The sequence below is a fragment of the Lissotriton helveticus genome, chromosome 2_1 (genome assembly GCF_964261635.1).
Source record: "Lissotriton helveticus chromosome 2_1, aLisHel1.1, whole genome shotgun sequence".
NCBI lineage: Eukaryota > Metazoa > Chordata > Amphibia > Caudata > Salamandridae > Lissotriton > Lissotriton helveticus.
In genome coordinates, this window is record NC_136059.1 from 1030685003 (window position 1) to 1030712105 (window position 27103).

The following is a 27103-nucleotide window of genomic DNA, read 5'->3' on the forward strand; positions in this document are numbered from 1 at the left end:
GGTTTGAAGTTTGTGTAGAAGGGTCTTGTTGATTACGGCGTAGAGGGTGTTGTCGTAGTCCAGTCTGCTGGTTATGAGTGCCTGGGTGACAGCCCTTCTGCAGTCAGGGGGGATCCATTTTAAGATCTCGCGGAGGATGCGCAGGCAGTTGAAGCTAGTGGAGGCCACAGCATTGATCTGTCGGTTCATGGAGCGGGAGGAGTCAAAGATGAGGCCATGGTTTCGTGCGTGGTCCATAGGGGTGGGTGGGTTCCCGAGGGCGGGGGGCCACCAGGTGTTGTCCCAGGCGGAGGAGCAGGATCCGAGGATGAGGACCTCAGTCTTCTCTGAGTTGAGCTTCCAGCAGCTGTCTTTCATCCATGCGGTCATGTTCTTTATTCCTTCCTGGAAGCAGAATCTGGTGTCTTCGGGGTTTTTCGTGAGAGAGAGGATGAGCTGGGTGTCGTCGGCGTAGGATAGAATGCTGAGCCCGTGTTGTCTGACGATGGTGGCGAGGGGGGACATGTAGATGTTGAAGAGCGTGGGGCTGAGTGAAGATCCCTGGGGTACTCCGCAGTTGATCTTGGTGAGTTTGGAGAGGAAGGGAGGGAGCCTGATCCGCTGGGTTCTCCTGATGAGGAAGGATTGGATCCAGATGAGGGTGGTTCCTTGTATCCCTGCGTATTGAAGTCTGGCTGCGAGAGTGTGATGTGAGACGGTGTCGAAGGTTGCGGAGAGATCTAGAAGGATGAGGGCCGCGGTGTGTCCTTGGTCGAGTAGAAGGTAGATGTCGTCAGTGGCGGCGAGGAGGGCAGTCTTGGTGCTGTGGTTGCTGCAGAATCCAGACTGGGAGGTGTCTAGGATGAAGTTCTCTTCGATGAAGGCAATCAGCTGGGCATTTACGAGTCTCTCTGTGACTTTCACGGCGAAGGGGAGGAGAGAAATGGGCCGGTAGTTCTTCAGGTCTGTAGGGTCTGCTGTTGGTTTCTTGAGTAGGGGTATTACCTTCGCCCGCTTCCAGTCATCAGGGCAGATTTCGTATCTGGAGGAGGCGTTGATGGTCCGTCCTAGTTTGGGTGCGATGGCGGCGGAGGCTCTGTGGAATTTGTGCTGTGGGGCAGGAGTCGTTGGGGCTCCCGAGTGGGTTTTCTTCATGGTCGCAGTGGTGTGTTCGGCGGTGGCGGGTCTAAGGTCATGATGGTACGTTTATCAGCGGCGGTGGGTGGGGGGTGGTGTCTGGTGCTGGTTCGCTAAAGTCGTCGTAAAGGGCCTTGATCTTCAGAGAGAAGTAGGAGCCAAGTTTGTCGCAGAGTTCTTGGGAGGGTCTGTGTATGACGTTGAACAGTTCCTTGGCATTGGCTGCTTTTGTCTGGACTTTGTCTCTTATGAAGGTACGTTTGGTTTCTCTAATGCGCTGGTGGTATTCCTACAGGGCGCTCCTGTGGTTGTTCTGTGCTTCTGTGGTTTTCTGGTTTCGCGAACTTTTCTCTAGGCGTCTGCGGGTGCGTCTGGCTTCTTGTAGTTCTGTGGAAAACCAGGTGGCCTTCAGAGGGCGTTGTTTGGCAGGGTGAGCAAGCTTGTCGGCGCAGCTGGAGATCAGCGGTGAAATGCTATGGCTGCGGCGTTGGTGTCGGTGGTGGCTCAGGGGGGGGGGTTTGGCGGAGTGCGGCGTTGAGGAGTTCCTCTGTGACCTTGCTCCAGTTCTGCCGTGGCGGGCGTGGGGCGGGCTTGGGTTCGGTGGTGTTATTGAAGGTGAAATGGACGCAGGGGCATTGTAAACAGTATGAAACTATTTAGGAGAATGCTAATGTACAAAATATGCAGACAAAATATGTTAAAACTGCATAGGATGCACACTGTATAATGCTGGTAAAGGAATTCCGACCCCTACAGGACATTTTGCACCTGCTGAGGCACCCTTCGAACATTTGCAAATGGACTTTGAGCTGCCTACTAAAAATAAGTACCGGCATGTACTGACTGGGGTATGTATATTCAGCAAGTGGATTGAAGGCTACCCTACTAAGCGATGCAATGCTAGGACCACGGCTAAATGCTTGCTGAAAGAATTATTTCCATGCTTTGGTATGCCCCGGATGATTTCAAGTGATAACGTGGTGCACTTCCTCACTAAGGTAATGGAATTGGTCTGCAAGGCCATGGAAGTACAATAGAAGTTTCATTGTATCATAATGAAAAAAGGCATCCTGAAGACCAAGATAGCTAAAAATGTGTGCAGAATCCACATTAAATTGGGTGGATGACTTGCCACGTGCCCTTTTAAGTATGCAAACTGCCCCAGAAAGTGTAACACATCTAAGCGCACATGAAATAGTGACTGGGTGAACTTTCACCTATTGGAGGATCCCAAAAGCTTTTCTAACAACACAAATAACAGAAACATGGATCTGTGAGTTTTGTATTGAATTGACAAAACATGTTTCTGCCATTAATAAACAAGTGAAAGACGCCTTGACATTGTCTCTGCAGGGATCTGGATACTACCTTCACCCTGGGTGATGGTTAGGAACTTTCAGAGATCTAGCTGTCTACAACCACGCTGGAAGGGCCCCATACATGTTTTGCTGCCAACACAAAAAGCTATGAAGTGTACAGAATATAAGAATTGGATTCATGCCTCAAATGTGAAAACAGCTCTCTTGCCTCAGACCTCGCCACCAGCTGCAGCACAAAGGATTGCCCTAACTGTGCCACCTCAGCCCATCAAGAACACTGGCCCTCAATCCAACCTGTGCCCACACCCTACAGTAAGACCATCTTATTGACCCAACCAACAATAGTTTACTATTGGTCCAGAGCCGCGAAGTGCCAACGGCATCTCCACGCCTAGTGAGGGGGAAAAATAGGTAACAAAGGATTCCAACTGCTCAGAAAGAACAATTAGGATGGAAAGGAACCATGCTGATAAACTAATTATGTATACCATTTGCGCTGATCATTACTACTCTAACAACCGTAGTCATCTTCTTGTATGATCTATACTTCCCAAAATTACTGGGTTTAAATAATACCACACTTACTGAAGATCTGCACGACCACCATTCCAAACAGTACCATGAAAATGTTGCCATACAAATGATGAACGCCTATCACAAGGAATTAAATATTTCAGATTGTTGGATTTGTCTAAAACTTCCTTCTGTAGCACAACAAGGGATGCCTTTGAGTTTGACGCATAATGATTCTTATTTGATTCTTTTTAAAGCAGTGATCGCCTGGTTTTCTGGCCCGAGGTGTACAGATATCAGACGCAAATACAGATATGAAGTAGTGGTACCATTAGGTTGTTCCGTCAGAAGGGAAGGTTCAACCTACAGTGATGCCTTCAATGATAGTATCATGAGTAAAAGATATAAACAATTCATCGTAGGAATGAATAGTTCGATTCCCAGCACTTCTGCCTTATTTAACAATCCCCCGGCTTTATGGGTAACAAGAGGACACGGGCAGTTATGTCTCATATCAAATGGTGACAAAAAACTAGTTTCCTTTGGGTAACTTGTTCCACTCTTAGTCCACAATCAAGCTGTCACATGCAGACCAAACATACCCCTCACTTGACTCGCTTATCCTCCTTCGAAGTGATTGAACCATATAAGACAAAGAATAACACAAACCTCTATACTTAAAAAAATTATTTCATACATTTATTCATCTTAAAAAGGGTTTTTGGTTCCATAAGGAAACACAATCCCTATACAATACAGCACATACAGATTTTAAAAAAAGGGTTTCCTTTAACAAGTAAAAACAAAACAATCAAAAACACATCATGAAACAGTGAGAGTATGAGAAAAATAGACAAGTGCAATGTGTCTTCAGATATTACACATCCATCATATGACAGTATCCAGGGCACGGAGTTCAGTAATTGTACACTTGATACTCTACACCGTGCCTTGTGTTGATGGATTGCGTATAGGAATAAGGGCGTTGACGCGTTTCGATGGTCAAAAATTATACTTCCATCTTTGTCAAGACAACAAATAATACTCTCTATATCGAATAAAGTGATTTGCACGGTCACCTAAAAAAGATGTACAATAAAATACATTAGTTCTAATTTTTTTTATATGCAAAGCAAAAGATCAATCTTACCCTGACAGTAACAGCTCTAAACCACAATTACTTCCAACAGTCTTTTTTGCATAAGCCAGAGCTTCACCCTATCTAATTTTGTATTTTATAAAAAAAAACAAGGCTGTAACTCGAACAATCTGCAATTACATGTATATCTGGTACTATTATGAAATTACAAACTAAAACGGGAATAATCATACCCACAGTAGTGAAAAAGTTATGCCAACAATAGATCACCCTCCCCAGAGGAGACACTACAAAACATTCCCTCAATGTAACTATAATCCATAGTACGAACCCACTGTAAAGAAACCTCATGTTGCTTCACTCTCACTTGGACACATATCACGACAATATTCCATGTTTGCTATGGTACAATCTTTTCACATAGTAACCCCCCTATATATTCCAAAACTCACACGAGATTTTATCCATGCATCCCCACACCTTCATTTTCATACTTTCCATCTCTCAAACAGGGACACCGCTTTCTCACCTCACCTTATATTTAGAGAGAAACACCTTTCTTATGGTTTCGTTTTTAGTTGCCAGCACGTCTAGTTTATATTGAAACCCAGGGCATAACTTTTAGAATTCCTTTTTCAAAGTCCGTCTGTATAGTGCCCTACCCCTTTGGTTGCAGGGGGCCCCTCTTCTTTTTACCAATCATATCAAATGGAACATAGAGATGGGACGGAGTAACTGCACTCATGTATTCAGTCTGGCCGATGCCTCTTGGCCCTCGTTATCAGTAGCACCAGTTGAGGGCATTTATTTCGTCTGTGGACAAACAGCATTCCCTTGGGTTGGGGAGGGTCTTTTTATTTGGGGCTAGTGCTTCAGAGTATTAGGCAACATACTAGGGAACATGTTAGAAAACATCTGCCAACAAACAATGTAGCTAGAGGGAGAAGGGAAATAGATCAGATGGATACCTCTGCCCAGGAATTTGGTGATTTGGCACTAGAAATACTACCTATGCTAGGGTTAGAAATTAATCCCTGAAGAATAAGACAATTAGGCCATTTGTTGGAAGCAACAATAAATGAAACAACAGGAGCCCTAGGTAATATTGCAGTAGAAATGGTAGCTTTGAGACAGGTAGTTCTCCAAAATTGCATAACTTGCATGGTACTTCGTGTGCTCTTCTCTGAGAAAGGGGGCGTTTGTAAAATGATACACACTGAATGCTGCACATTGATCCCCCAAAATGCTCTAAATGTTTATAAGGCCATGGAGATTTTTCATGACATAGGGATATAAGTGCATCATTTTGTTGAACGAAAGTTGTGGGATGATATTTCTTCACTTTTTGGAGCCTGGGGTTGGACTATATTAAAGGTAATATTAGTTATAGTTATTGCAATATTAGCGGTTTGTTTATGCGTACATATGCTTTCTGTTTGCTGTCAGGCATGTACCAAATTTTGCATTCACTCGCCATATAATGTTCAGTTTCCAAGCAGCATGATTCAGCAAGAAGAAGAAGTGGCTTCACTGATGTAAATAAATATTGAATAGCAAAGTTGTAACAACATGTTGAACAGTTGTTCAAAAGGTGGTTTGTAGGAGTAAAATGTGAAATTTAGCAACTGTTGTCTATCATGCTGTGTTGTCGCTGTGACTTCCTGACCCATGCAGCTGAACGAACCCTGGCTTGTGCACTTGGCAAGATGAGGGGGGTAAAAGTGCTTATACTATTTGTGCTTGTTAGTGTCCCCTTTGTTTTCAAGATCAGAAAGAGCCAGTAGATAAGAAGGAATGATAACAGCAGATGTTTAAACCACCCTGTACACATACTGTGAGATTATAATCATGCTTTGATACGATTCCTGTTAGTCTTTTTTATAAAGATTAACTTACGAAACCTATGTGCACACATGTCCGACTCAGCTACTCTAATATATATCAATGTAGTTCAAACAGTATAGAAGGATTGTGCCCGCTGCCTTTAGGAGAGCATACTTGGAAGCTGACTGCTCTGTATCTCTCAAGTTTAAACTTAAATAAATATACGTCCATGACTGTGCTTGATTGCTGTCTCTCATTAACAGACAAGTGTACCTGGATTGAGTGTACACGCTTATTTATTTATATACACTTTATAAATCCGTTAGTATTATTTATTGTTCTGAGCAGTCGCAGATCCTCTGAGCAGGTGCTGCAGACCCTCAGTGGTCCCCAGACCACAGGTTAAGAATTCCTGCTCTAGAGCGAACTTCATGTAATTGCCTGCGAGAATCCAGTCTAAAAAGAGGAGGCAGAAGTCCAATCCCTCCAAATGTGTCCTTTTAGTGTAGAAAAAATATTTGGCACGTTTTTGCGATGGAGGTGTTTGTTGAGATAAGTAAAGTTCTTACCCATGTGTACTTCTGTTTGTGCAACTTCTACATTGTTAACTAGAACAAAGCTTAATAACTAGAGATCCCAAAAATGCCTAGTGACATTGAAAAAGAAAAGTACCATAATTTCAACTAACTGATTACTATATTGAGGTGTGGCCCATAGAAGATGCTATTCTAAATTGTCTTCTTTCCTTTAATACACGGAGAAAATAAGCCATTCAATACTTTTGCATTTTACTGTTCAAAAGCACACCTTAGTACTTACTACCTTAGTCATTTTTATTGACCCATGTTACAACATTTTACTATATTAGGGAAAAAATTTAGAACACACACATTTCCATGAAATGTATTTCCTTTATTTTCCATCAATCCAATTGAGTAACATGCTATTTATCTGTGGATAGCTTTCTGCAAAAGGAACCTTTGCCACCTAGGAAGTAAGCAGTGGGGTCACATCTCCATGGCAAAACAACCACATTAGTTCTAGTACTGCAGTGTTTATCAATGTCAAACCGTTTCAGTAGATGGGTTTATCTCCATTTCCACAGCACAATCTCTCCCTGTGGAGGGGTACTTCACTCAGACCAAGAGGTTCCAGAAACCTTGAAAGCGATGTGATGATGTGCTATATTCAGCCCCATTCCCGAAGGAGCATGTCCAATGGCACTCCAGGAGAAGTGCCTTTGGAAAGCTGGGGCTCTCGTGGGTTACCTCTCATTTTGCACACACTGCGAGGTAATCACAATAGGATGTGATCAGCCTGTGGCATGCCTTATGCACCATGGATTTTGTACAGTGGGAAAGTTAGTAGTGATGGTCAAGGGGGCAACAAATTGCTCATATCTCTCCCCTTGTCTGCACTACATCCATGAGCATTACTTTTCCACAGCATGCCATGTATATGCCAAACTGAAGTCAATAGAAAAAAATAGTGAATGTACAGAGCATTTCACCTGGTTACAAAGTGATGTTCTAACTGCCAAGCAATGTGTGATTTTCCTTATACTATAAGGTAGAAGACCTCAATCAGAGAATGGGCATTCACCAAAAATCAGTGGATGTGCTTTCTGCCTCTCAGTTCCCCAACATTATTATTGGACCAGGGAAAACACTTTGTGTCCAATGCTAGAGACCCCGCCCGCTCTGCCATCGGAAACACCTTATCGGCAGGCCAGCATTCACAGGACTGTGAGCCGAAGGGCATTGGAAATCTGGGCCTTTTTTGGGAATGTGTTTCAATGTCCCAGGTGTACCTTTCCTGCAAAAACCACTAGATGACTGCAAAATTATTATACGACCGGGCAGCATGAAACAGGCACCAGAGTTGTTTAGGGTGGGGGTGTATTAATGACCAGGAGATGGCCCCCACTGCCTTGCATACATGCATGTGTGTACGCCTTCTTCCTGGGTCATGCAAGCACAAATTACTGCAACCCCCAGTGTAAAGCAAAAGAAAGATAAGCGTATGCACAGATTACCTGCATTCCAGTTGGCTGCTGGGTAGGAATAAATGTAGCCTGCTCTCAATTCCTGAGGAAATCCAGAGACAGAAGGACATCAATAAATTACTTATTTTTGCCTGTGCTTGCAGGCAGTGGGCACCAGCACTTATTTTTGGATACTGGGACTTATTTTTCATCATACGTCTTTGGCCAAGAGAAAAAGAAATAAAGGTGGAAAAGTATAAATAATAAAGGGTAATATCAAGAATAAAAAAAACTAAATAAGAAACAGAAAGATTATGGTGGTGTAAGGGAGCAACATGCATTCAGTAGCACCAACAGCAGATTCCTAACAAATCTCTGTAACACTGGACTTTTTTTCTTTTTACAAATTAAGCATGGTAGCACTGGTAAATAAATGTAGTACATAAAAAATGAAACTTCTCTGGTAATGGCAGTTTGTTGCAATCTTTGGTACTTATATGCATAGATGAACGTTGCCACGCTCTCTTCTGATTGCTTTGCCAATTGTTTTTGTTGATGCAGCCATGCAGCTCCCTCACCGGGCTGATATTGGCCTGTGGCACCCTATCTCCTGGGGCCTGGCCATATTGTAACAAGCGAGGGGTGCATGCAGACCCCTTCCCCGGACCAATTGCAATGCTGGGAACTCCTCCTCCGGTGCCCTGCACCTTTTCAAATGGGAGGGGACACGCAGCCCCCATCCCCTGGGTCCCGGCCAACTAGGGATGTACCCAGGGCACCATCTCCTTGTTGTGGCCACAGGGGCCCCAGGTGTACCTCGCTGCCCCAACAGGAGATACTGGGCATCCAGTGGGAGCCAGCATTGCTCCTGCTCACAGGGAACAGCTAAAAATGCTGCTCCTTGCGAGCGGGAGCAATATTCAGATCTGTTTCCCTGCCGCATCAAACCATTGTTTCATGTTCACTCTCGTTTGGAGCGAGCTTTGAAATTGCTCCTGCCAAGCGATAGCAAACACAGGTTTGCCTGCCCACGCCAGTGCGGTTGGTGAAACAGCCATGTCTTGGGGGTGGGCACCCCAGGACATAGCAGGAGCCAGGCTTGGGGAATGGGACCAATAATGGATCCGGAAGGGCAGACACGCTGCTCCCCTCCCTTTTCAAACTGTGGCAGGGCCATGGGGGAAGGGGTCCCCGGGGCTGGAATCGGCCTGGGGAGGGAGGGGTGTGTGCCCCCCTCTCAGTTTATTTGTAAGGCTGGGCCCTGGTGGATGGGGTTTCCGGGGACGAAATCAACCTAGGGGGTTCACAAGCCCCCCTCCACCAATTATACTTATAAATCCACCCCCCAGGACCTGGCCCACCTGGGGGGCATAAAGAAAACAAGCACAGGAGCCTGAACTTTGTTTTTTTCCTTAATTTTTATTTAACTGCAAATCCTCTGCAAATTTGTGGTAAATTTGAAAAATGAAAACGTTTTTGGCTCCAGTCCTAGAGGGTAAGGGTATTCCTACCCTGCCCCCTTCTGTTTTTTTTCCTGGTGTTTTGGAATAACTCCTGTGTCCCAAGGTGGCTGCTGGCACAACTGGTGGCAGCCAATCAGATCTAATTTTGAGATCTCTTGGATCTGCGGACACTCCACATCTTTAGATATACATACATCTTTTTTCTTTAATATCTCCAAAACTACAGGACTGATTTACACCAGATTACGGAAATAATGTTTTCTGGCCCAAGATCTAGCTTTCTGCTAAATTTGGTGTCATTCCGTTCAGCAGTTTGGGCTGTAGTAGTGCCTAAAATACCTATGAGAAATTGCATTGGGGAAAATGCGCTTTGGGACCCTCCATGTTTCTTGATCCCTGCTTTGCAAATCACTCCAAAACTTTCCACACAGCGGGTGTAGTGAGTGGCAAACTAACAGAGGATGGTGGGAGCACACTGCCATACTTCCCAGTACTCAATTTGCCCCAATGCATCATGGTAAATTCAGTGCATGATAACACTTACTTCAGTAGTAGTCTTAGATTTTACACACTTGTTGGTGCAGCCTGTTCTGTGTAACTCTAGACACGTGTTTCCGGATTCATTCCTTCATCATTAGAGAGCAACAACTTGTTTAGGGGTGTTGGAAATGCTGCTCAAAGTCTTCTCAGGTCTCCGTACCACTCACTGGATGCAGGTGCATTAACACAAGCTCATCAGCTCAGTAGCGAAAGGGAGCCCTTTCAAACAGAAGGAGGGTGGGAGCACACTGCCTCACATCCCCGCACTCAATTTGCCCCAATGCATCATAGTAAATGCAGTGCATGATAACAATTCAGTAGTAGTCTTTGTAGGAAGGTGGATACCTGACTATGGTTACCCCAGATTTTTTGCCTTGTGTTTAGCTGGTTTTCAACTTAGTTGGCCTGGGATCCTGCTAATCAGGGCCCCAGGCTATCTGCTCTCTCTGTGAAATGGACTCCATGTACCCTAGGTACATCTCCAATCGGATGTTGGGTCGCCTTATGAGCCCCTGTATAATGTACTATAGGTACCCAGGGCATAGGTGCACCCAAGGCCTACCAGGGGCTGCAGCATGTATTTTGCCACCCCTGGCTGGCCATCCAAACTGACACAACTGGCTGGTCACTCAGCTGGGGCAAGGTCGTGTAATCACCCCTTGCTTAGGTTTAGTATTCCTATACCTACCCTTATATATATATATATACCCATTTACACCTATAAGCCACTCCTATGGCAGGCCTTGACAATCCTGAAGACAGAGTGCTTAGTTTTATGTGAGATGGTGTTCTAGCATGAGCTGAGCCTGTCTGCAGCTTTCGGAATCATGTCCTTATAGCTGTTCTATGATATTGCCAGACCTTATACTCTTAAGTGCATTATGAACCTCGCGGTTAAATGCTAACTCTGGTTTGGCTTTATCGAAACATGTCGTGTAAGGTGTCATACACTTTGGAATACTAACCCCTCGTCAGTTCTGGTGACAGGGGTAGCATTCCACCCTTCTAGAGGGAGAAAACATGTTGTTCCTACTAATCCCGGTTAAAGTTAAGCAGAGCCTCAGCATCACAAAATGGATGCAGCTGCCACAGACACAAGTCTGACCTCCTGCTGCTGGGAGTCCTTCCAGCGAGGGAGGCTTGGACAATAGGTTTACTGTCTTGGGAGGTGCTAGCACCACCCCAGACAGGCTATAGTGTATTGGGGCAGGGATGGCTGAATGAAATGGGGGGTGGTTGTGTGGTGGGTGACTCCAGGGCGGGTAGATCAGATGAGTCGCATGTCTAGTGAAAAGGCAGGCCCAAAGTGAAACTAGATCAAAAAATAGTATTATGGAGCTGCAAGCAAGTAAGGGGGATGGGCAGAAAACAAAACTGGTTTTATTTAGTGTAGATCATGGGTATTCACAAACTTTCTCTCGGGCCAAATTTACAGTGTGGTTTGTGGCTGAGGGCCGCACCGGTAGGGGCAGGGGGGGAAGGGGGCGGGCTAGAGCAACAAAAAAACTGTGACCATGAGGTTGAACACAGGTCCCTGAGCAGATGCCTTCATCTACTGAGCCACCAGACCCCGGTATGTATGTATGTATGTATGTATGTATGTATGTATGTATGTATGTATGTATGTATGTATATATATATATATATATATATATATATATATATATATATATATATATATATCTCTCTCTCTCCATCCCTCTGTCTCCCTCTGTCTGTCTCCATCCCTCTGTCTCCCTCTGTCTGTCTCCATCCCTCTGTCTCCCTCTGTCTGTCTCCATCCCTCTGTCTCCCTCTGTCTGTCTCCATCCCTCTGTCTCCCTCTGTCTGTCTCCATCCCTCTGTCTCCCTCTGTCTGTCTCCATCCCTCTGTCTCCCTCTGTCTGTCTCCATCCCTCTGTCTCCCTCTGTCTGTCTCCATCCCTCTGTCTCCCTCTGTCTGTCTCCATCCCTCTGTCTCCCTCTGTCTGTCTCCATCCCTCTGTCTCCCTCTGTCTGTCTCCATCCCTCTGTCTCCCTCTGTCTGTCTCCATCCCTCTGTCTCCCTCTGTCTGTCTCCAACCCTCTGTCTCCCTCTGTCTGTCTCCCTCTGTCTGTCTCATCTATCTGTCTTCCTCCCTGTCTCCCTCTATCTGACTCCCTCCCATTGTCTGTCTCCCTCTGTCTGTCTCCCTCTGTCTGTCTCCCTCTGTCTGCCGCCCTCTGTCTGCCGCCCTCTGTCTGCCGCCCTCTGTCTGCCGCCCTCTGTCTGCCGCCCTCTGTCTGCCGCCCTCCGTCTGCCGCCCTCCGTCTCCCTCCCTCTCCGTCTCCCTCCCTCTCCGTCTCCCTCCCTCTCCGTCTCCCTCCCTCTCCGTCTCCCTCCCTCTCCGTCTCCCTCCCTCTCCGTCTCCCTCCCTCTCCGTCTCCTTCTCTCTCCGTCTCCCTCTCTCTCCGTCTCCCTATCTCTCCGTCTCCCTATCTCTCCGTCTCCCTATCTCTCCGTCTCCCTATCTCTCTGTCTCCCTATCTCTCTGTCTCCCTATCTCTCTGTCTCCCTATCTCTCTGTCTCCCTATCTCTCTGTCTCCCTATCTCTCTGTCTCCCTATCTCTCTGTCTCCCTCTCTCTCGGTCTCCCTCTCTCTCGGTCTCCCTCTCTCTCGGTCTCCCTCTCTCTCTGTCTCCCTCTCTCTCTGTCTCCCTCTCCCTCTGTCTCCCTCTCCCTCTGTCTCCCTCTCCCTCTGTCTCCCTCTCTCTCTGTCTCCCTCTGTCTCCTTAAGCGCTGGGATGCTCCAGGGTAACCGTGCGCTGTACAAAACAGATTTAATAATAATAATAATCTGTCTCCCTCTCTCTCTGTCTCCCTCTCTCTCTGTCTCCCTCTCTCTGTCTCCCTCGGTCTATCTCTGTCTCCCTCCCTCCCTCTGTCTCCCTCCCTCTATCTCCCTCTGTCTGTCTCACCCTCCCTCTGTCTCCCTTGACTCCCCCTGCCTCCCTCTCTCTCTGTCTCCCTCTCTCTTTCTCTCTCCCTCTCCCTCTCCCTGTCACCCTCTGTCTCCCTTCCTCTGCCTCCCTCTTTCTCCCTCCTTCCCTCTCTCTCCCTCTGTCTCCCTTCATCTCCTTCCCTCTGTCTCCCTCTGTCTCCTTCTGTCTCTCTGCCTCTCTATCTCTGTCTCTCTCTGCCTGTCCCTGTCTGTCTGTCCCTGTCTGTATCTGTCCCTGTCTCTGTCTGTCCCTGTCCCTGTCCCGGTCTCCCTCTCTCTGTCTCGCGCTCCACCTCTCTGTCCCGGTCTCTATCTCTGTCTATGTCTATGTCTATATCTCTGTCAGTCTCTGCCTCTGTATGTCTCTGCCTCTATGTGTCCCTGCATCTATCTCTGTTTCTAGCTCTGTCTCTGTAGCTCTCTAGCTCGATCTGTCTCTGCTCCGTCAGTCTGTCCCTGCCTCTATCTAGCTCTGTCTGGCCCTGCCTCTTTCTGTCTCTGCCTCTATCTAGTTTGGTCTCTATATGTCTCCATATGTCTCTGTCTCTATCCGTCACTGCCTCTATCTGTCTTTGCCTCAGTCTGTCCCTGTCTCTGTCTGTCTCTGTCTCTATCTGTCTGTTTCTAACTCTATCGTTGTCTCTGTGCATTGGGCAGTGCACAGTACTGTGTCTACACGTCCCTGTCACTGACAAAAAAAAACACAATAATCCAATATATTTAAAACCCAACGTGGTCCTTTGTATATGACCTGGTTTTACAATAAACTCCCAAAATGTATCTATGTATGAAGTAGGTTAACTACTGTGATCATCAATCCAATTCCACCAATGTGGGTGTGGGCGGGAGGAACCAACAGAGGATGAAAGACCGTTGTGCTACATACAAATCACAGGGATATACAATATGGGGATTGGAGGCACACCTTTTGTTTTTACTTTTTAACTTGTGCTATTAACATTTGTCCACATTCTCCTTTAGATGCGTGCAGAATGGTAGAGTACCATAATATTGCATTTGCTCAATAAAACAGCACAAATTCATATGTGATTTCTTAAAATGAACACATATTGTAAACTGTTTGCTCAAATGTTCCCTCTGAAATAAAATGAAAAACATTTTCATCAATGCAGCTAATCACCGTCCGTTATCAAAACAAATCAATTAATTTTAAACTTTCATCTTCCCTTGAGCCTTTCCCCTCCCTCCATCACGTTCTACCAAACGTTAAGCTTTTTCCCTTCTCGTGACACACTTAATCTCTAATAATATTGTTGGCCCCTTCAAAACATTTACCTCCGTTCTCCTCCTCCAATAACAATCACTCTGTGCTGTGTGCGTTTAAATGTTGCTTGCATTTCCACTTTCTCGCCGCCATCTAAACTATCATATAGATGGTGATGTTCCAAACCTCACACATTCACAAGCTGATGAAATCACCACCTTTTAAACCTCCCATCTACTGGATTAAACACCACATGATTCCCCTACCTGCCATCACAGGTTAAAATAATATGAGTCTTCCTTCTTAGCAAGTAATCACCTGTGTCATTCCCTCACCCCTCTTTAAACCCATCCACCCGCCAAAATTCCTCCTATTTGGCCCTTAACTGCACCAGTTTACCGATGTTGATATTATCATTCAAAAAACAAAAACTTCATTTCCCATAATGCAATTTAACAGTTTCCGAAGAGAACGGAAACTATAAAAATCAATGTCATTGCAAAAACCAATAATTATCATATAAGAATTATCACAACTTTAAAGTCCGTTTCTAATAGTACAATAACACCAACTTTTTAGACGAACTCAAGATCTTTCACCAAACCGTGTGGATGCATGAGGCACATCTGTGTCTCGTTACTTATCCTCCCTAACGGGCGGGTGCTATGCCAAACAGGTCAAAGTTCACGAAGATACAATATGGGGATGGGATGCACACCTTTTGCTTTTACTTTTTAACTTGCTATTCAAACTTGTCCACATTCTCCTTTAGATGCGATCAGATACAAATCACAGGCGATAACAGGCAGCAAACACCACCAAACGGAAACTGTCCAGCAGCCTATGTGGGGGCACTCACTGAAGAGCCAAACAGAGCAAGCCTGAGGGGTAATTTGGGCCATTGTGAAAATATTCCTGTTAATTGCAGCGCAGTAGTGTGCTGCAATTAACAGGGATACATTCACAAGTGCCCACAATCAGCCCTCAGCCACGCTACATTAGAGAGAAGAAATGCAGCAAGCCCAAAAGCATGACGTGCGTTTTACACGTCTTGCTTTTGAACTTGATGCATGCCTTTCTTAATGGGCCATGGCTGCGGGCTGATTGTGGGCACTTGTGAATGTATTCCTGTTAATTGCAGCACCCTTCTGCGCTGCAATTAACAGGAATATTTTCACAATGACTCACAATCAGCCCGCAGCCTTGGCCCATTAAGAAAGAAAAGTAGCAAGTGCAGGAGACACTTGCTATTCAACTCGACCCTGGAACTTCAAAATGACCGGTTTTTGCGAATGCTCTCCTGGGATGTGTGCGCGCTTCACTCGGCACACTGCGCGCTCGGGGTCACCGAGGTGCGCGGCCGCCCAGGTTACAGGGAACACTGCACACAAGGAGTCCCATGCATAGTCCAATTCAAACCGGTGCAGGGGCACTCCAGCCCCAGCTCTGGTGCGAAACTGGACAAAGGGAAAGGGGTGTAACCACCCCCTTCCTGGATCCCACCCATAGGAGGGACCTAGCAGGTAATCCAGCCCCTAAATTTGGTATATAGGTAGGAGCTGAGTCCCAAGACTTTAGATTTATCCTGACTGAAACTGATACGAAACTCTGAACCTTCGACATCCTACTCGACGTAGAAGACTGAAGAATCTCCCTTGTGGTCAAGGAGTGACTACCCTGCACAAGCAGGCACCATCAAGCGATCAACGGTTTGCTTTGTCGACGCTCCCGCCGGAGCCTGCCCACAGAGCCTGGCAAGACCCGGACTTCCAGACTTCCTTCAGCCCGATCCACAGCCACAGCAAAGCTGAGACCAGTGGATGCGACGCGAGACATGGGACCGGCCATCTTGGAAAGCCAGCGAATTGCTTTCCGTGCAACTTCTGAGGCACCCTCGAAGTTGTACATTGGGGATTGAGAAGCCTCAGCCTCGAGCACCAACTGCACCGAAGATCAGCCCTCCACACTCCACGAGTTCTGCATGGGGCCCTTCTGCATTTTCCTGCTGGACGCGTCTGTCCGGTCACTTGCCTGTTGGCTAGTGGCCTCTGTGACGACGAAACCTTCAATTTGCACTGCTGGTCTAGTTGCTCCAGACTGCCTCTTGCTCCCCTGAAAAGGAGCAGCTCATCAGATCTTGCTGGTCTGATTAAGAAGCCATCTTCCTTTTCTGCGTGGGTTGCCTTTGCCAAGGCTTGTTGACTTCAATCCGGAAGCCGACACTGCCGACAGCGAGATCCTTTGTGGGACAGTCCGTGCCCAGCTCCTGGTCATCGTCAACACCTCCTGGTTCACGTGGCTGCAGAGACAAGCTTCACGACATCACCTGATTGCTTCGCGACATCGCCTGGTTCCATCCCTGGTCACTAGCTAGTGACCCAGACTCTGTCCCCTCTGCTTTCAGGTACTCTTCATCCTCGATCCGCCCTTGGATCCACCCGGACACTTCTCTCCTGGTCGCCTGCAGCATCTTTCTCCAAGGCTCCATAGGAATCAGCGATGAAACCCGACACACTTTGACACCTATGCACCCGCTTCCTGTGGGTGAGGTAACGCGAGTATTTTGGTACTCCTGTGGGTATTGACTATCCTAGTGTCCTAGTTTCAAGTATCTTTTCCCTAGTCCAGCCGGAAGTGTCCTAAAAGAACTAGTTTCCATTTCTTTCGTTCCCATTCTAACTCTATGGTAACTCGCGTGTGTGTAAAGACACTGCATGCGCATCCCATGGGCCTCCTGCTCTCCATCCTTTGGTAGTACAGCATAGCCCAGCGATTCTCCAGGCCCTAGGCCTATCCTTTGTTCGTGACGTGGTCCTTATACCACTATTTTAGTATATGGTTTGAAGTGCCCCTAGGGCATTACTGTATTTTGTGCAACTTATTGTACTTTAATTAAGTATCTTGTATTGTGCTGGTGCCTCTGACCTCATGAAGAGTTCAGAGGATTGTGTTAGAAATAAATACATATATATTTTGATATACAACCTGTGTGGGGCCCTTTCACTTGGTATTAAAGGGATTGCATATGGTAAAACAGCTGGCTTCACATGCCCTCTTGGGTTTAGCCTAAGACTGCTTTGTCCATGCTACCACTAGGATAGCTGGTCTATAAGGTTGACTTTACAACCATCAGCAGAAGGGTTGTTTGGACTGGTGCAAGGTGCTCACTAGAATAGTGAACATCATATACCAGGTCAACTTCTCACAGTCTTTATATGTTCACCCTTGATGCTGCAGCCTGTTATGTGTAACTCTAGACATGTGTTTCTGGATTAATTTCTTCATCAGTAGAGAGCAACAACTCGATTGGGGGTGCTGGAAAGGCTGCCCAAAATCTTTTCAGGTCTCTGTACCAGTCAGTGGGCATAGGTGCATCAACAGACAGAAGCTTGTCAGCTCATTAGCTCAAGGGAGCCTTTTCAAACAGGAGGGTGGGAGCTCATTGCCTCCTTTTGTGAGTGGCAAACTAGTTTTGAAAATTTCGTGAAGATTCATTCAAACGGCCGTTAAGTTATTACCAAAACAAAAAACACTTTACCTATGGAAACTAGGTCCTAACCTTAGTTATACTTACCTATGTAGTAAAGGCACATGCGCGGTAAAAGATTTGTGTTAAAGGCATGTATGGTATTTCTCTGCGTTGTAATGACACACATCTAGGAGCAAGAGGGTAGGCGGCCCCTGATGAGTTAAGCTCACAGTCTGTAGCTGCGGTCTTCATTGGACTTCCTCTGAGCCTAGGGAACCACAGGACCACTCAAGGTACCATGGTTCTCAGGCATGTGGGCTGCGCAAACGCCGTGACCCCAACAGAACCTGAAATGAGCCAAGGTTAGTGTCTGGCGCACACTTCCTAACCTCATGCGCCAAGAATTAAATACAAAGCATTATGATTTCATATTAAAAAAAAACTAAAAAGATACCCATCTAGAGGCTGTAATGCACAACCTGAAATCCAACTTCCTGTTCAATCAAATTTTGGGATGCCAGGCGAACATTTTATTTCTGAAGTAATCAAGATAGGAAAGGACACTGGTATCTACTATAACCATTGGTTATTATAGACAACCCTCATAAACGCTTAGAATGTAACGTTGCGGTGTATCTTTTTGTCCGCCCCTTCTCTTGCGTTATGGCATAGTCATCGGGTTGTCAAAAAAGACGTGCTGTATGCCTGCCTCACCCGAGGCAACCTCCGGTAAGAGTAGAAGTGTCCAGGGATTTTAGGACAGCAGCTGAACAAATATAACTGGAGCGACCGGGGGCAGAGTCAGCACAAGGAACCATTGACGCCTACACGTGGACAGAACCACTATCTTTACGCGACTCTCCGCACCCTGAGGAAGAGAATTTCACCTAATACGAAGGAATTTCAATATGAGAGTTCTATAAACTTCCTGAATACTACACAAGTTGTGTAAGTACCATATCCCCCTGTTTTGTCCTGACGAAAGCTCCGCAGACCCGGCTGGGCCCAGGTGAGCTGAAACATGTCGACTACATTTGAGAGAGATATTATAATCTGGTAACTCGATTATAAATATACCCACAAGTTTTAACTATCAGTGTCTACCTCTTTATAATAAATTTTGGTCTGGTGAGACACTGACTTTTAATATCCCTCGTGACTGCTCCAGTTATATTTGTTCAGCTGCTGTCCTAAAATCCCTGGACACTTCTACTCTTACCGGAGGTTGCATCGGGTGAGGAAGGCATACAGCACGTCTTTTTTGACAACCCGATGACTATGCCATAACGCAAGAGAAGGGGCGGACAAAAAGATACACCGCAACGTTACATTTTAAGCGTTTATGAGGGTTGTCGATAATAACCAATGGTTATAGTAGATACCAGTGTCCTTTCCAATCTTGATTACTTCAGTATTGACTCAGGGGAACTGAACGGACCTTATTCCTCTTCCCTCCACTTTGATGAACATTTTATTTCACCAGTCTTCCTTTTCTTCATTTTCACAAATGAGACTACCTTCAAATACATACATTCAGGATATGTGCTGTACAAAACCATTGAGTGTTTCAATTAATAGACTATAGAGTGGCTCCATTTTGAATAAGAATCTAGGCCACATATAGGATGCACATGACAACTCACTTGCCTCTTAGTTCACGAATGACATTGTTGTTAGGGTGAAGGGCAGCAACATTACGAAGTTCATGTTTAAAAATCACTTTTAATAATTATATCTTAATGTAGTGATTTTATTTGATGTCCTCAGGTGAAACGCTTCTGCATGTTAAAGAACTACACTTTTTGGATCTCTGAAGAGACTTTATCATATAGCTGGCACTCAAGAAGGAGAAGGGAAACCACTTGCCAAACCGTTTTTTTCAGGATTGTGTAGCCCCCTTGGTAGCCACACCTCTGGGTTAGGCTAGGGAGGTCTATGTGCCATGAGAAGGGTTCTCCAACGTTGGAAGTTGGCAGAATGGAGAAGTCTGAGCTAGCCAGATGCCACAATTTGCAGGATCTGCCATCAGGAGGGAGGAAACCACTGACCATGACCTACCCTGAGGTCATTTTCTGGGAATATAAAGGGCTCCCTGACCTCAGATCTCGACTGACTGGAGAGGAAGCCCAAAGAAAGAGTGCCCTGCTTGACCAAGGGCCTGGCGAAGAGAGGCTGCACTGACGTGACGGCACCTGCTGAACCTTGTGGCTAGCAAAGGAGAAGGGACTGTGCCTGCTGTGGCCTGCTTGTGGAGCAGGCAACTCCTGAGCCCAGCCAAAGCAAAGAGATTCCAAAGAACCATTGGCTGACCTCTTGTTCGCAGCACAGGACCACAACAGCTGAAGAAGCTTGATGGGGCGGGTTGGTATCCAAAATCCTCTAACCGCTGTGCAGCACCAAGGACCAGAAACCTACATTCAAAGTTGCACCCATCCTACTGGACCCAGGAGAGTCATCGGAGCGCAAATTGGTTGCTTTGAAGGCGGATACCCCCCCAAGGAAGGATTCGCCCATGACTGCGATACTGGGTGAGTGGGAGCCCAGGGGTGATTGGACTTGTGCCAGGGCAAGAGGATTTCGAGGGATGGTAAACAACCTTTACAACGAAACTTTTACAACGACCTACCATTACAACGCAACTTTTACAACGCAAACTATTACAACGCATTGCTCTGGGGGGCGCTCTAGGATAGGGAATAGGTTAATTTACTATCCAATACCCTTCCCTACTATCCACGGGGACTGGAGTTGGAATAGTAAATTAAACTATTCACTATCCAGCGCCTAAAAGCATTATGCGTTGTAATGGTATGCGTTGTAAAAACCGCGTTGTAAAGGTAGGCGTTGTAAAAGTATGCGTTGTAACGTCATACATCCCGAGGGATATCAACCCCTGTGGCCAGGATCGACTCACCAAGCCAGTGGATCGACGACTAGTGACAGGAAGACCCCCGTCGACTGCATTGGATCCACAGAATCCTTGAGCATCTTCAGTATCCTGTATCCCTTGCATCAGGACGACTTCCATAGGAGTCTATGACGAGGAGATAAAAGTGTCAGGAACTCACTGAAAACTGCTTCTTCCTTTATGGTAACTGTTCTTGTGGCAGGGCCGGACTGGCTGTTGCGGGCACCGGGCAATCCCTCTGTGCGCCGCAAGGGTGGGGGCCGGTTTTAGGGCCCTGGGGGCCGATTTGTAACAAAATCGGCCAAAAAACGGCCCCGGCAAAGAGCTTGGTCGCACCCCCAGGGGAAGGTTTTAGTTCCCAGTCCAGCCCTGTCCTGTGGACGTTGCTAGTTGCCCAAGCTGGCTCCCAGCCAGAGTAGGTCACCTAAAGTAAGTAACTGAATTGATACTTACCCAAGTTTTTCTTGAAAATGTTTCTGTGCCAAATTTGCCAAGGCTTGTTCACGATTAAGTAAAAAGTGGGTATTTCGATACCTTGTAAAATTTGCGTCTCCGGAATCCTCCAGTGGATCTTCTTCATTTTAGTATCTAAACTTACATAAAAGTACAGTCTATTTTTATAAACTGATTTTAGATTTCTTGAGGGTATCATGTATTTCCTAAGCAATTGTTTTGGTGCTGTTTAGATGCTTTACACTTGTTCCTTTGTGTAAGCCTAGGTTCTCAGAGACACAGCTACCCAGGTTTGAGCTAAAGGTTTAACAAAAAAAATCTACTGGTCCTACAGGGGTTGGTAAGTGTATTACACAGTGAGCTTGAACAACCACACCATATAATACACCTCATTTTCTCACTGGCTGCTACTGCCCTCCTTCTTTAGAAGTGTAAATAGAAAAGTCATAAATACACTTCAGAAAATATATCTTCTTGCTTTTTTAAGTCTAGTTTCTGCCAGAGCACATGTGAACAATACAAAAAACATATACAAAGAGAGGCTTTGGGTCGGCCACCTTAAACCATTGACTTATTTGGGTCAGTTGACTTCAGCTATTGCTTGAAGAAAGAGTAATGCATATTTCGGATCACATCAGAGGAGTATATCAGGGTCAATCACCTTATACTTCTGGCTATCAGCTGTGTCAGTTCCCCTGCTTAAAGATTACCTTCTATTGCAATGCATGGACATTGTAGCAAAGAGTGCATGGACTCCAGTGGAGGTGTATTTATGTTGCAAAACGTGTTTCTTCAGTGCAGTTGATGCTGCCCAAACAGGGCACAAGTCCAAACAAATAAGTTGGGGGACTAACCAAGTTAGGCATTATGCACGTAGCATCATGGCATGTGCCGTCACGGCACGTGACTTTGCACGTGGCATCACTGGAAGTGACATCACAAGAAGAGACAGCGGATATTAACACCTCACACATATGTTTATCAGGTATATCATAAGTACATTTACGCGCATGATGAGATTTGACAAATAAGATTTTGTTTTGGGGTTGAGCCAAAAAAGATGGTCCAACCTCAACGCAAAATCTAGGCATCAACTAATACATTTATGTTTAGTTTAAAACCCTGCCACAAACAAATTGGCAACAATGAGAAGCATGGTAGTAGATCAGTTCTGCTTAATTGGTTGCAAAGTGTTAAATATTTTATGGGGTTTAGACAGTAAATCTCAGGGAATAATAATGGTGAGATAACTCTGGAGGATAATGCATTTGTTGGAGAGATCTGTGTTTTGTGTAGTCCTAGATTTGAATCAAAGTAGCATAGAAGGTTAATGTGTCCCCTGCACAGCACATCATGTAACATGCAGATGACAGATTTTTATTTTATAAAGATAGGTAAGTGGGTTAGTGCTTTGAACACAGAGATCCTTTTGTTACTTGCAGCTCATAAATGGTAATCATTCTACTATAGCACAGTGACTCCTACATCTTGAAACCCTCACTGTCTCATGTAACACATCTTGTACATTGATTCACTCAATTACATGATTTATTGTCAATGTATAATGTGTGAGTTATGTAAAGCGCTCTGACACCCTGCATCTGGATAAGTAGTGATAACGAAATAAAACAATGCTATTTAAATTGTTATTTGAGTAAATACTGGGACTGACAAACACATCTGACTTTCATTCAGTGCATGAAAGTCAAGAGCATGCCTCTATTAAGTACCGTGAAGAGATAACAAGCTGTGAGTCTTTGTTTCCCCTCTGTTGCATTTAAGTGTGAGGTTCCATGCCACCTCCAGTCAGGATACTCGATAAGAGGGAGGCCTGATGGCCCCTTCACTTCTGCCTTTTTCTTTGGCCAAGATAGAGGTAAGAATGAACAAGCTTTGGCATAGCCAATAGGTCTCACTTTTGGGACCTTATAAGTATTTAGTTATGAAGCACAATATCCTTGGTGCAACAACATTAACTGTTGCATGGTTAAACACTTATAAGGCCCCAAAGACGAAACCTATTGGCTATGCCAATGCTTCTTTTTTTTAATTAAAAGAACAAGCAGCGCTATCAGGCTCCGGCTGCCACTTAGATGTAGAGAGATAGAGAGGTGTGTAGAGAGAGAGAGAGATGTGTGTGTATATATATAGAGAGAGAGAGGTGGGTAGAGAGAAGGTGTGTAGAGAGAGGTAGAGAAAGAGGGGTAGAGAGAGACGGGTGTAGAGAGAAGGGTGTAGAGAGAGGTAGAGAGGGATAGATAGGTAGAGAGGTAGAGAGAGAGAGTTAGAAAGGTAGAGAGAGGTGGAGAGGTAGAGAGAGGTAGATAGAGATGTAGAGAGAGAGGTAGATGGAGGTAGAGTGGGAGAGAGGTAGAGTGGGGGAGAGAGAGAGAGAGGTACGCTACACATGTTCAAACTTCATATGGGGGTACATTATATCTCGAATGTCTGTGATGCATTTTGTGTCATATTTTGTTGATTTTTTTCCAGTTAAATGGTTCATTTTTTGATGCCCTGAGTTAAGCTGGTTTGGACTAAATAATATGTGCCATCACCAGACCTGAACACAGACAGCCAACATCACAAGTTATTCACGTTTCTAACGATATCAACGGCGATTTCACTATATCTGTCCGTAAGGATCGCACTTTTAAAGTTGCTAAAAAATGTGAGTAAGATCTTCTGGGAATTTATTCTGATTAAGATTTAAAGATTTTAAGATTTTTATTTTGGGTGATCGTTCTTTTTAAAAACAAAACCATTACACCAAATAACAGTTTTTAAATAATACTACGACATATATACACATAGAATAGCTTGCTTAATCATAAAAAATAGTCAATAAGTTACTTTTATGCATCTAATGTTTAAAATTTAGTTTTTAGAGAATATTTTTTTACTCTCTTTGTAATTTCAACCGATTTTCTTTAAAAACACGTTTAAAAATTTCACCCCTCTACATGCTAGTGGGATTGAGGTTCCACTTAGCCAGGTGATTACCGCTTCCCTGCATGAGCGTATATTCAAATTGTTCAGTAGAGATTTTAAAAGTGCTTTCCGTTCTTTTAGTAAGACAGGGCATACACAGAAAATGTGTTGAATGGATTCATCTTTATAACCGCATAGTCTGCAGCCTCGATTTTTCCTTTTATCCTTCCATGCTGGGATTAAGTCTTTTGTTTCCCACATGCCCAGCCGCAACCTCATAAATTGATGTTTTAAAGTACGTGAGAAATATGCTGATAGATATTCCTGGGGCTTCTTTTTCCCATATGAGTTAATGACTGTCCAGGCATGCCGTCTCTGTAGTAGGGTGTTCTCGTCCTTTGAATGAGACAAACATTTTATTGTGATGTTAATTAGTTTGTTGAATTCCTTTTTTCCTATGCTAAGATTCCAAATATCTAAAGCGGAGAGGTCAGTTATCACCTGGTTTAAGTAACTACCCCAGGAACCTTGCGTTTTCTTTCCTTTTTGACTTTCTATTTCTTTCTAGCATAGATGATCTATAGTTCCACTAGCAGAGGCACGCAACCTCCAGCACAGTTTTATAAAAGCTCCTTTACTGCGAAATTCCTGGTCTAATAAGCCAAACTCTAGCCGCACATGAGCAGGCGATGCGCTTTGCTGGATATGGAAGACTTTTTTATATACTTTTGTTTGAATCTCGTTTAAAGCCGTGATTTCACATCCTTTCATTATTTCAGTTCCATAGGTTACTGTTGGTATTAACTGTGCCTGCATAACTGTTAATAAATTGCCATATGATGGACAGCTTAATTTCTTTTTTAATACATTGAAGCCATGTATCATATTTTGAGATTTTGACTTCATTAAAATAAGCTGTGATTTGTAGGTTAATTTTCGTTCTACCATAAATCCAATATATTTGTATGAAGCAGCTATTTCTACTTTCTTCCGCTCTATATACAATGTGAATTTCTTGTTTTTGGCATCAACTAGCCGTACGACCTTTGTTTTTGTTAAATTCAGTTCTAGCCCTTGTACTGTTAAATATTTGACTAAGGCATTCATTCCTCTTTGGAGACCGATTTGCGTTTGACTTAGAAGTACTAAATCATCGGCGTACTGAAGGCACCTAATTTCCTCATTGCCAATCGATGGAGGGTGACTATTGATTTCCAAAAGGGCATCTTCAAGATCAGATATGTACAGGTTAAAAAGCATAGGAGCTAGCACGCACCCCTGTTTCAGGCCATTTTGGGTGTTTATTTTCTTCGTTACCCACCGGCCATATCCCACTTTTACCCGGCTCCATGTACACAAATATAATTCTCTGATGGCCTTTAACAGATTTATGGGGATGCCCCAGCTGGCGAGTTTTTCCCAAAGAATTTCACGGGGTACGCTGTCGAAGGCTTGCTTGAGGTCCACAAAACAGGCGAACAGGCAGGGTTTTTTTAATTTGGCTTTTTCGGCTAACAGGGTTAATGCCGTTAGATTTGTTAGAGTTCCTGAACCCACCCGAAACCCTGTTTGAGATCTCGGGACGCGGGTATTTTCATCGGACCATTTTTTTAGTTTGGTTAGTAGGCAACTTGCATATAGCTTTGCTTCGACATCAATTAAGGCAATTAATCTATAATTGATCGGCATTGATGACTTTCCCCCTTTGAAAATTGGCTGTATGATACTTCCCCTCCTGGATTCAGGGATTCCATTTGTTTCAAACAATTCATTAAAGAGTGGGGAAAAATAATGAGCCCAATATGAAGCTTCTCCCTTGAAGAGGGCATTTGGAATGCCATTTGGTCCTGGGGCGCCCTCCAAGTTTAGCTTCCTGATGATTTTTATTAGTTCGTTTACTTCTATTAAATTGTTGGAGCTTTTATTTTTCTGGGAGATTAGTTTGTTATTTGCATTTAGGCCCAAAGGGAGACTTTGGGCTTTTTGTTCTATTTGCCTCCAACTGCCCTTTTTTGACGTTGGAGTACCTGGGGTTGGATTAGGTTTTGATTCTTTATACATACCCTTTATGTGGTCTACCCATTCTTCCTCGTTTATCCCAGCATTTTGATGTGTGTTTTTTCCGAGTGTCAGTAAATTTATCTGAGACCAGAAGTGTTTATTCTGATTATATAGTGGCAAACAGTGAAAATGTACATTAAATCGTGCTGAGCAGCCCGGTTGTAAAAGGCCTTGGCTGTCTCCGGTCTAAAAAGCTCGTAAAAGGTGTTTTAATGGCGCTGCATCAAATGCACTCTTGGAGTCAGTGGAATTTGAGCGCCTGAGTGATTTTAAAATAAACACGTCTGGTGCCTGTTATGCGCCGAGATGCCTTACAGCGTTTCTTGAGCTGGGGCTGGCGTCCATTGCGAACGGCTTCTACGATGTCAAGAGTGGCGCAGGAATGTTGTGGTTCTGTCTCAAATACAGCTTGGAAGAACAGTTTTGCATTCTGACCCAGGGTTGTGTGTAATGAAGGCAGAGTTTCTAGTTTCGATTCGAGGCCAGCTCCCTGTTTTTATAGTATTAACCGTTCATGGAGTTTGAAACAAGACTACCATCTCTAACAACCAATCTGCCCTGCGCGCGCTGTCTGTCCCTTAGAAGACGTGCATAAAAGAGGGCGGCGCCAACAGCCGGTGAATATTTGCTGGGGCTGGGTGGTAGGAGGGGTCAGACCCATTCCCCCTGGTCCCATGTTTTTTGCAGCCCTGAGATTGTGGAACAAACAGAGCTTTGTTGAGAAAACACAGAGCGAGACACGGCAGACTGCCACATTTCCTAAGACAGATTGTTATGTAGGTAAAAGGTGAACGGTGTTTAGCTATTTTATTTGCAGATGGATAGTCCACTAAAGATTCGAGGTAACCTGATGCTTTTCTTTTACCGCTATACTAAAGTGATTTAATAAAATGTTCATATCAATCAATCATTCATTGGCATTTGTAAATCGCGAGTGCAGCTGCCTCCACAGAGGCCTCCCGGAGCTCAAAGGCATACAGATCAAAGTCATTTCAAGTTTCGAGACAAAATGTTAGCCCTTGAGGCAAGAGCGTATAGGATGAAACAGATTGGTGTTGTGAGAGGAGGGGTGGGGGAGTGCACGCTGGCGCTAAGCAGCAGCTGTTTGCTCTTTTTCAAAGCACACACTTGTGCTTGTGGCACCCTGCTGCGCACTTCCGCAAGCTATTGTAGTGTGGTTTATGGGCCTCTTTCTGTGTGCATGTTAAGTTAGCATGGCTTATTAGGAGTTTAAACGCCA

At 44.9% G+C, this 27103-nt stretch overlaps 1 protein-coding gene across 4 annotated transcripts in view; it reads right to left on the bottom strand.

Annotated features, from left to right (window-relative positions):
• The window catches only part of QNG1 (Q-nucleotide N-glycosylase 1), a 127480-nt gene that overhangs the window by 97854 nt on the left and 2523 nt on the right, over positions 1–27103 (bottom strand). The window contains exon 1 of one of the 4 annotated variants that reach the window (XM_078675822.1): positions 7907–7953. The exons of the other annotated variants lie outside the window; for them this stretch is intronic. The gene's annotated coding sequence lies outside the window, so the exon portion shown is untranslated. Of the gene's footprint in view, positions 1–7906; positions 7954–27103 lie in introns of those variants that run through there. 4 annotated transcript variants of the gene reach the window in all.